Raw genomic sequence first — 9,879 nt, forward strand, 5'->3', positions numbered from 1 at the left:
AACAAAAAAGGAAAAATAATGATGTCTTTTTTAGCAATGTTGGGACCAAGTGGACACATTCAGCATCTATGATTCCTCTTTATCTAATTTATACTGCTTGAATTAGTTCATGCACTGTGTAAAAAAAAGTTGCTATTTGTGCCTTTGTTGGCAACTGGTTAAATATTTAGTTGTTGAAAAATTGTATATCCAGTGCTCCTAATGTATCAACAAAAGTGATGATATTGAGTTGCAAACGCAATTACTAACAGTGTGCAACTACAAAATCTACTTAATAAAATTGTACAAACCAGAAACTTCCTCCATGGAGCAGAAAAAAATAGTACTGACCTACTCCTTGTCGTATTTCAGCAACTTCCTCCATGGGGCGGTGTTGTGCACGCTGGTGACCCAATCATACGTCAGCTTCTTCCTGATGTTGAGTACTTCCTTGGGGTCGTAGTTGGGCAGTTGGCTACCATTCCACTCGGTGGCATTAAGCAGTGCGAACAACCCACACTCATTACTGCAAAAAATGGGCAAAAAAAATTGTCACATAAAATTAAAACCAAATAAAGGTAATGCACTCTGTGCAACTACTTATGTCCTACTGTGCAACTGCTTGTGTTCTACTGCAACTCATTATGTGCCACTTTGCAACTACTTACGCGCCACTCTGCAACTAGCTAGATAATCCATTAGAAACTCATAAAAATGATAAAACAGATTGAAGACTAGTACTGTGTCTTAAAAATACTAAAGATTGCACATGTAGAAAAATTTAAAAACTAAAAAATGATTGTATTTGATTGAGAAGGAATGAAATGCTTATTGTCTTACTTGCCAAGCTGCTTTGGTACGTCAATGTCAATAATCTGGAAGTGCTCGATGCTGAACTTTGGGTAATGCTTCCTCCATAGCTGGCGTACTGCCCCCGCAATGGTAGAGGCGTTGTTCATCAGCTCAATGTTGTCCAGCGTCCTGCTTGAATCAAGAACTTTGAAGCATCCGTCCCTCAAGTTGACACTGAAGACCCAATAATGCCTCCCTCCGTCCTTATCGGTTACATCTGCGCACTCGAGCACTGGCAGCATGACCTGCAAGCGTGAACGATTTCAGACACAAATACAAGATGTAGCTAAGAAAAACAGTAAAAAGACTTTGTCAAGTTAAAAACGGGTTGCAACAAGTATCTGCCAACTAACAGATGTGTCATGTGCAACTGGACATGCTGTGGGTGCCAACTAAAAAAAAGATTGATGATGTGGGCACAACACTCACCAAGTCTTTCTTGTCGAGACGGTTCTTGTAATCAAACTTCTTGTTCATCTCATCCACATTGTGGATCCCTTGCTGTAATTTTATCTGCAGAGATTATAAAACATGGCTCAAAACTCCTTAGTAGGTGAAAGGCCTCCCTCAAATGGTCAACGAAAAGTGCTACAGAACAAAGATGAGGGTAAAAAGAAGGTTTTGGAAAAACTTACAGAAAACCTCAGTGGCATAACAACCTTCTTTGACCCTTCTGGTAAGTTATCCATGATGTGTAAGATTCCAGTCTCAATAACAATTTTTGACAACCATTGAACCGGATTCATCGAATCAACTAACTCCTTTAAAGAAATGTAGAAAGCACCATACCTAATTATCTCAGGGCTGATTTTTTTTTAAAGCAATAAAAAGACAAGTTAGCTCGAAGGGTCACAGCAGCAAAAAAAATGTGCATGAAAATGAAAAAAGAATAGTGTGCAACTAAAAGCCCTGTTCTGTGCAACATACTATGCTTTCTGTGCAACTAACTGGCTGATGCTATGCAACTGAAAAAGATATGTATGTAGGCTGTGGGGAGTTAGTTTACCTGGTAGCTCCATCATTTGCTCCTTTGTGATGCCTGACCCAATACAAAAGGGCAGCGTAAAGCTTGTTCACTACCTCATTGGTGCTGAAAGTCTTGTTCTTGTTGTAGTCGATGAATGGAGACCTTTGAGATGTTGCGGGCCTTCTTACCCTCCTCTGTCTTCGTGCAAGAGGTGGCCCCGAAGAACTGCTCGTGCCAAGTTCTGGTTCTGCGCATATCGGGGTGTGACAATTCTCTGGTGAACCAACATCTAGTTCTTGAGCTATTGCCTTGCCAACATCAGCAGCATCACATCCTTCATTCACAGCTGTTGGGTCTAACTCACACTCATCGATGCTAATCACACCGGCTTCCGCTGTATCTACTGCTGGAGAAGGTGCTGGAGCATCACCATCTATGCCGAGGTCAAAAGATGGTGCATCACAGAACCCGTCACCATGATAAGAGTTTGATCTTCGTAAGGGTTCAAGGACCAGGGCATCTCCTTGCGGCACAAACATGGGTGCATCATTCACTGACTTGGTTCGCAATAGTGTTGTAGTTGGCGGCCTTGGAGGCTTGCACCTACTTATAATGTCGAACACCTCCTCTTGTGTTAATGGTTGCTGAAAGACAACTCTTGGGGACGACACTTTGATAGTTGGATCACCTCCTTTTGTGTTTGGCATTGAAGCATCTCTATCAGTAGGCACCTTGGGACTTGCAGTTGCAGTGGTGCCTTTCTGACCAGCTGTGGTGGTTTTGACTGTGACCATACTGCTAACTGACACATCAGTTGGCACACTGGTATCTGTAGTTGGCATCTTTCCAATCTGAGTTGGCAGCAACCTGGCAGAACTTGGCACCCCTGCATCAATGGCTGGGGCTCGCAGCTCTCTCTCGTCTCTGAACCCCAAATCTTTTGTGGCCTGTTCCCCCTTTGCGCCCCTGGCAAACTTGACAATCTTCTGCTTAGGTGGTTTTGGTGGGACTATTGAAAGGGGAGTCTTCCCCTTGATCTGTTGAACTTCTCTGACATTGGTTGGCTCTCTGCTCACTACTGTTGGCATATCAGTTTGAAGCACAACTTCCTTGACCATATTTACTTCAGCATCTTCACTCACCATCTTCTCCTTGGTTTGAGGCAACTGCAGATTCTTCTTCATTGAAACTGCTTTACACTTCTGGACCACGTGAGGGTTTGCCGTGGATGCTGCCTTGCTCTTGCTGGAGCTTAGGTCTGGGAGCTGCTTTAAATATTCCTTGTATTTTTCCTTTGAATGAACCCAGTCAAGACCCTTTCCTGCTTCCTCCGTGTCAATTTGATTCTTTTCAGCATCAGTTGATAAGAACAGGCTCTTGTCAATGGCAAAGTTGATCTTCTCACACATATCTTTGTTGCTGAAATCTGGCACGGGAAAGGTGGTTGGCAAAGCTGGCTTCAAGTTGCAGAGCTTGAACATATCAATGCTTCTCTGAGACTCTGCTTCGTCATTTTTCTTTGACTTTGGCAAATCCTTGTCTTTCCAGCAAGTCTTGTCAATCAACAACTGTAGTGTGCTCCTGCTACTCAATGAATTGCTGCTGCTCGCAGGGGTGGCGTGAGTGCTAGTCCTCCTGGATGTGTTGCCACCTGTACCACCAGAACCAGGAGCGTTGTCATCATCATCGTCATCGCTGCTGTCGCTGCCTCCATTGGATCCCCTTTATCATCACCATAATCATCCTCGTCTTCTTCCCTCTCACTACCATCAGCTGCTGCGCCTTTGTCTTCTCCCCTCTCACTGCCATCAACTGCTGCCCCTTTGTCCCCGTCCCCCTCTCTGGCCTCACCTTCTTCTTCCTCCTCCTCTGCATCACTATCTTCTTCCTTGTTCTCCTCCTCTCCTTTGTCCTCTTCTTGTTTGTCCTCCTCCTCGTCCTCCTCTTCCTCCTCATCCTCCTCCTCCTCTGCATCTTCTTCATTGTCATCCTCATCCTTGTCCTCCTCATCTGATTCATCCGCATCTGTCTCCTCATCGTCGTCATCATCTATCGCTGCTCCCATTTCCTCATCTTCTTCTGAATCATCCTCAACAAATTCTTCTTCTTCTTGTATAGTTGACCGCCGTCTCTTTCTTTTTGGAGCACGGCGTGATGCCCCAGTTTGCATTGATGGCTGCTGTACGTAAGGATCAATATCTGGTTCCTCGTCATCAATCTTGGCAACTTCTTCAATGAAGGTGCCAACCTGTTCAGTTACAGCCTTGCATAGCTCATTGACCACTTTCGCAATTTTTGCCTTTTTCTGCATCAACACAAAAAAGATTCAGTACTGATTCAGTTAGAAAAAATAATAAAAAGTAAAAATGTTTGTAACTGACCATGATGTGATAAGCAAAAACGACTAATACACACTTTCTGGCCAACTAAAAACATGATTCTAGCCAACTACACATGCACTGTGGCACAAAGTAAAAACCATGCATTTCTGCCAAAAGTTGATGACAATGGTTGTAAATGAACACTTTGACTATCCAAAAGAACATGTGCAACTACAAAAGCTTATATGTGCAACTGAACATACATCACAGCCAACTAAATTCTGAATTTTCGCAACTACAAAAGTTATACATGTCCAACTGAACATACATTCCAGCCAATAGAAAAAATATTGGTAAGTGATACAAGTTTATGTATGCAAAACACTAACCTGTGGATTGTATGTTATTGGTAACTTGGATGCCACAAATGCTTCAGCTTGCAAAATTCCACCAAACAGTGGTGTCTGCTCCGTGCCTCTATACTCCTCTTTAAGCTGATGTAAAAAAAAGAGAAACAGAAAATAACAAGGTTATCAAAATAGATTTGTGTGTTGAATGAAACCACACATTACAACCTGTGCAACTACAAAACAAGATACTGGAGTAGACAAATTCAACTATACATATATGCAACTGAACAAAGACACAAAAACTGTGCAACACACATGGCACCTAAAAAAAGTTCCTACCAACTGATGCAACACATCTGTGCAACAAGATTAGTAAAACTGTGCAACTTAAAAAAGATGGTGTGCCAATTTAAAATGAACATGTGTGCAGATTGCCAAACTTAAAGCTATAATCTGTGCAACTACATGCATTGTTGTGCCAACTGATGACAGTTTTCTGTGCAATTTCCAAAAAGAGTGACCAGACATCAAAAGAACATAGAAGGAAGACACTGTTGGAAAAAAACAAAAAAGAACTCACTTGTAATTTGCCGAACACACCAGGAGAGATAGTATCCTTCTTGATCACCTTGGCAATTAGAGTACTATCCCATGCATTTGATCGTATCGCGCAGTTGCTTACTGGGATGTCATGTACGAGCGCATCAAGGTATAGTATCTGCACCAGACCCAAACAAAAAAAAAAGCCAAGTTCAGTTATTGTTATGAGAATTTCAGCAAACTATAACTGCACAGAAAGAACAGGAACAGATGGAAAAAAGTGGTCGTTTTCACTAACCATTAAGTGATACAAGCAGCAGCAAACAGTTTGCTTCTCCTGGTCCATGTTCCGGAAAGCTTCGTTAATGTGTTCTGCTACAAAGAGGCAGATGTTTGTATTCTTTAGCATTTGATGATCTAGCACAAGTCCATAACACTTTGGGCTCAGCTTCAAGGCCGTGGTTGGTGCTAGAAAAGTACTGAAGGCAACCGCAAGCCAGGCCATAAAAAATGTGTCATCCGTTCTTCCAGCCATATGCTCGATCATCTTGAGCCATGTAGTGATCTGGGGATGAGAATTTCCAGTTATGTTGAAAGCCTGTCTGAATCTCCTAGTGGCATCCTTGTCAACTAAATATCTGACTTTTGGACCCTTGTTTGGGAGATCAAATACCTTCTGAACACTGTCAGCATCGACACGGATCCTTCCCCTTCCTGGGAAAACCATTTCAGAGGTCTGTGGCTGGTAGGGCTGCACCAGGAAAACTTAGTGAGGTCCGCTGGAAGTGTGTCTGATAAGTTCAATAGCCCCCCGACCGACCTCGAAACTAGCTCTAATTTCTGTAGTGGAGTTAGAGAGGCGTTGAAATTTGCAAAGCGCGCTGGTGATGCCCTTATCCTGCCTGCTTGTGATGGTCGCTCCACATCTTCCCCTGGAGACACCTCAACTCCTTCACCGCTGCCCTGTTGATTAGAAAATGAAAGCATTACACAAACATTAAACACAAGAGAAAAAACAAGAATGAAAAAAAACTAGCAATCATCATTTGGATCAGTATTAGAATGAGCTATATATTCATAAAATGGACCATGCCAACTAATATGATGTATTTGTGCAACTAATAAAGCTCATGAGGACAACTGCAAAGACTGCCATTGTGCAACTGAATGTGCAACAATAAAACAGTAAATAAAAAAAGAACGAGACCTGGCAGCTACAAAAAGTTCTAGTGTATGTGCAACAATAAGAAATGATATTGCAACACAAGAAAAACAGTAACTAAAAAAAAGGTTTGCAAAGAACTATTCAAATAGCTCATAAAAACACACAAAAAACCCACGTACCTCAGCATCTGCTGTGGAAGATGCGACAGCTTCTCCAGCAACTGCTGCCTGCACAAAAAAATGACCACTGATGTCAACTATGAAAAGATGCCAACTAGTGAACTACAAGATGCCAACTAATGCCAACTAATGTCAACTGTATTTAAATCAAAATGACTAGAGATGTCAACTACAAAAGGTTGTTATTGACAGACTAAAAACAAAAAATAGTGTTCCAAACTGCTGCATAATTTCATCACTATCTAAAAAAGGCGAGAAAAAACACTTATATTTGAGATTTTACTTACCCTAGAAGATGACTCAGCTCCCTTGCCAAGTGCTGCACGTCTAGTCCGCTTTACAACACGGAACTGATCAGCATCCTAAGAAAAAAACATGAGCATGGGAAAAAATAAAAAAATGTTATATGACCCAAACAAAACCAAAAAAATGGACTTGTGTCATCAACATGCCACTTACCTCAACATCCTCTCCCTGTTCAATACTCTGCGCAGGTCGTGGCTGGCGATTAGCAGGACGCTTCGAGTTCCGGCGAAGAGGCTGACTTCCAAAATGCTGATTAAGCAACCAAAAGAAAACATGAAAAAAAGACATTAGCATACATGCATAAGTTGAAAAACAACTCAAAAACAAAAGAAAAAAAGTGAATAAAAATACATCTCCTTCATTGCCACCCGCATCTCCTCCTATTATAACCATTTTTGCCCTGCGGCAGGAAATACAACAAAAAAAACATAGTTAGAAGATGTGGACAACCAACTACTACAATCATGCAGCCAACTGGGCAGTAAACCTTGTGCAAACTGGACATCAAATAAGCCAACTAACTTTTTTCTGCCTAATTATTACTTGCCAACTGTGACAAGTAATACCTAGACAGAAAAAAGTTAAGTAAATGCAACAAGCTCAGTGAGATAACTTATTCTGAAAAAAGCGTCCCTAGTTGAACATGAAGGGAGACACATGAAAACAACCACATCCACAACAAAAGACTTGCACATTGAGAAAAATTAAAATGGAAAATTGGCAAGCATTGGTACTAATTTGCACAAATCAAGGGGTCCTAGTTGCACAAAGCAGGAGAATAACACATAAACCACCACAGCCACCACAACGCTGGTGGATTGGGTAGATTATATTGGAAAATTGGCAAGCATTGGTGCTAAAATTGTACAAACAAGAGTCCCTAGTTGCACACAGCAGAGGGGGGAACAGCCAACTAGTAAAAGTGTATAACATATGCAACTAAGTAAAACCAACTAAGTAGAGCAACTGGCACAAGTGTATAACATATGAATAGCCAACTTAGTAAAAGTGATGCAGCCAACCGAGCAGGCAACTTGTGCAACTGAACACAGTATAGACAACCACCTAGTACAAAAACAGTGAGCCAACTGACCAAAACAACTGCTACAACTGCAGAGCATATGGACAGCCAAGTACTATATGGACGCAGCCAACTGAGGAGAATTTTTTGCAACTAACCACTTAAATCTCTGAACACCAACTACAAAATCAGCCAATGCATTGCACACAAAAACAGTGAGCCAACTGACCAAAACAACTGCTGCAACTACAGAGCATATGGACAGCCAAGTACTATATGGACGTAGCCAACTGAGGAGAATCTGAACACCAACTACGAAATCAGCCAATGCATTGCACACAACATTGCGCACATCTAATACAACTTACAGAATAACTAAGAATCATGAACAGATCTCAAATCTCTGCAAAAATTGAACGGAACATGAAGTAAACAGCCAAATCGCCCCTAAAATCGCGCAAACGGGGACTACACGTTGACCCTGTCCAGCCACCCCCGTGTCGTGAACTACGCCTCCAATGATTCCCCCGCGAGGAGAACCACCCGCAAGCCGTCGCCAACCTGAGCACTCCGCCGCGACGCCCCGTTCGGTGGAGAGGATGGCGAGGAGGAAGACGAAGACGGAATGGGGAGAGAACTCGCTGTGGCGAGGGATTTCAGGCCACCTTGTAGATCCCGACCACCGTTGGGCGCGTGCTGCGAGATGGGAGAACGGAACTCAACGTGACCAAAATCGGAGATAAGCGGGGGTAGTTCGCGCCGTTCCCGAACCCTAGAGAGCATTCCCCTCGCATTTCGGCACCATCCGCGCCCCGCGAGATAGAGAAAGGGAGGAGAAGCACGTAGAAGTGGAGGGAGAGCATACCTCCGGCGGCGAGGAGCACCAGCGATTCCCCGGCGGGGAGAACCACCCGCAAGCCGCCGTCAAATCTGAGCACTCCGCCCGCCACGCCCCGTTCGGTGGAGAGGATGGCGAGGAGGAAGACGATGAAGGAAGGACGGGAGAGAGAGCACGCTGCGGCGAGGGATTTCGGGCGCAGATTTCGAAAACCGCCGCCCACGACCCCCACTACTCTCTCCTCTGCCACTTACAGGTGGGCCTCCCACGTCCGGATGCGGACAAAACCGCCCACGACCGCGGTGCGCGACCAATCCAGACCAGGTGGCACCTGGCGGATCTGGGAGCGATCGCTCGCGCGATCGAACGGCCACGGGCCGGCCGCCCGTTTCGGTCAGTTAGTGGCCGGCCACTTTTTAGACTTTAGGGTATAATTTTTACGGCGGCTGCTAGCTAGTCTTACGAGATATTCGGTTACACTGTCGTCCCCGTACTGCTCGGCCGCTCGAAACTGTAGTGTCAGCTAAGCTCATGCAGAGAGGGTAGTTTGGTTTTCTGTTAAAATAAGAGCATCTGAGCATGCATGCGGTCGGATGTGACGCGCTCATGCATGCAGCTACCTAGTGGGATGGTGCGCCATGCACGTACCCGTTTCTTTTCCTTTCTTTTCTCCCGGACGTGGATCACGCTATCTGTGTGAGGCAATCCCGCTGCGGATCATGGCGGAACGTCCGGGAGAAGTAGTTAGGACGCCTTTGGTAGGCTGCATATACCTCGGGCAGACCCGCGCGGGACGAAAAAGGCTCATTTGGTTACCCGCATCCACAGTTGGGTGTGCATAGCAAGAAGATTAAAACACTTTCGGACCTGCATTCTGAGGAATGCTCAAATTGGCCTTTTTTGTGGAGCCAGACCCGTGTGGTGCAACCCTAGGCACGTGGGCGTGGGTGGTTGCACGTGTGGGTGAGGTCCCGAGGCGTCGCGTTGTTTCCAAACGCGTCGTCATAATTACCCTCACCTCCCTTCCTCACCGCTCTCTCCCCTCTTCCCCACTCACACCGACGACTGCGACAACCTGAGCTCTAGTGCGAAGCGATCCAAGACAGCGACGACAACTATCGGAGCGACTGCAGACCTCCACCAGAGCGCATTGGCCATGGTGGTAAGGCCTCGTCCTCTCTGTACATTCAGTCCTTTCGACTCGGGCTAGATTAGATTAGAGCACTTGATTGAAGAGTTAGGGAGGGGATTGAACATATCGAGGGTGGAGGATTGCCATCAATAGATTCTGCATTGACGACTACTAGGGTTCGTAGGTTATCTTTCGACTACATCGGGGGTGCTTGTCTAGCCGCGGCGAC

At 44.6% G+C, this 9,879-nt stretch overlaps 1 long non-coding RNA gene across 1 annotated transcript; it reads right to left on the reverse strand.

Annotated features, from left to right (window-relative positions):
• Window positions 1–986: 986 nt before the first annotated feature.
• Window positions 987–1,518, reverse strand: LOC119338282. Its single transcript, XR_005163902.1, has 3 exons — window positions 1,467–1,518; window positions 1,261–1,344; window positions 987–1,076 (listed from the first exon to the last, which is right to left on the reverse strand). It is a non-coding gene; the product is annotated as an uncharacterized LOC119338282 (long non-coding RNA).
• Window positions 1,519–9,879: the final 8,361 nt, after the last annotated feature.

The sequence above is a fragment of the Triticum dicoccoides genome, chromosome 7B (genome assembly GCF_002162155.2).
Source record: "Triticum dicoccoides isolate Atlit2015 ecotype Zavitan chromosome 7B, WEW_v2.0, whole genome shotgun sequence".
Classification (NCBI taxonomy): Eukaryota; Viridiplantae; Streptophyta; class Magnoliopsida; order Poales; family Poaceae; genus Triticum; species Triticum dicoccoides.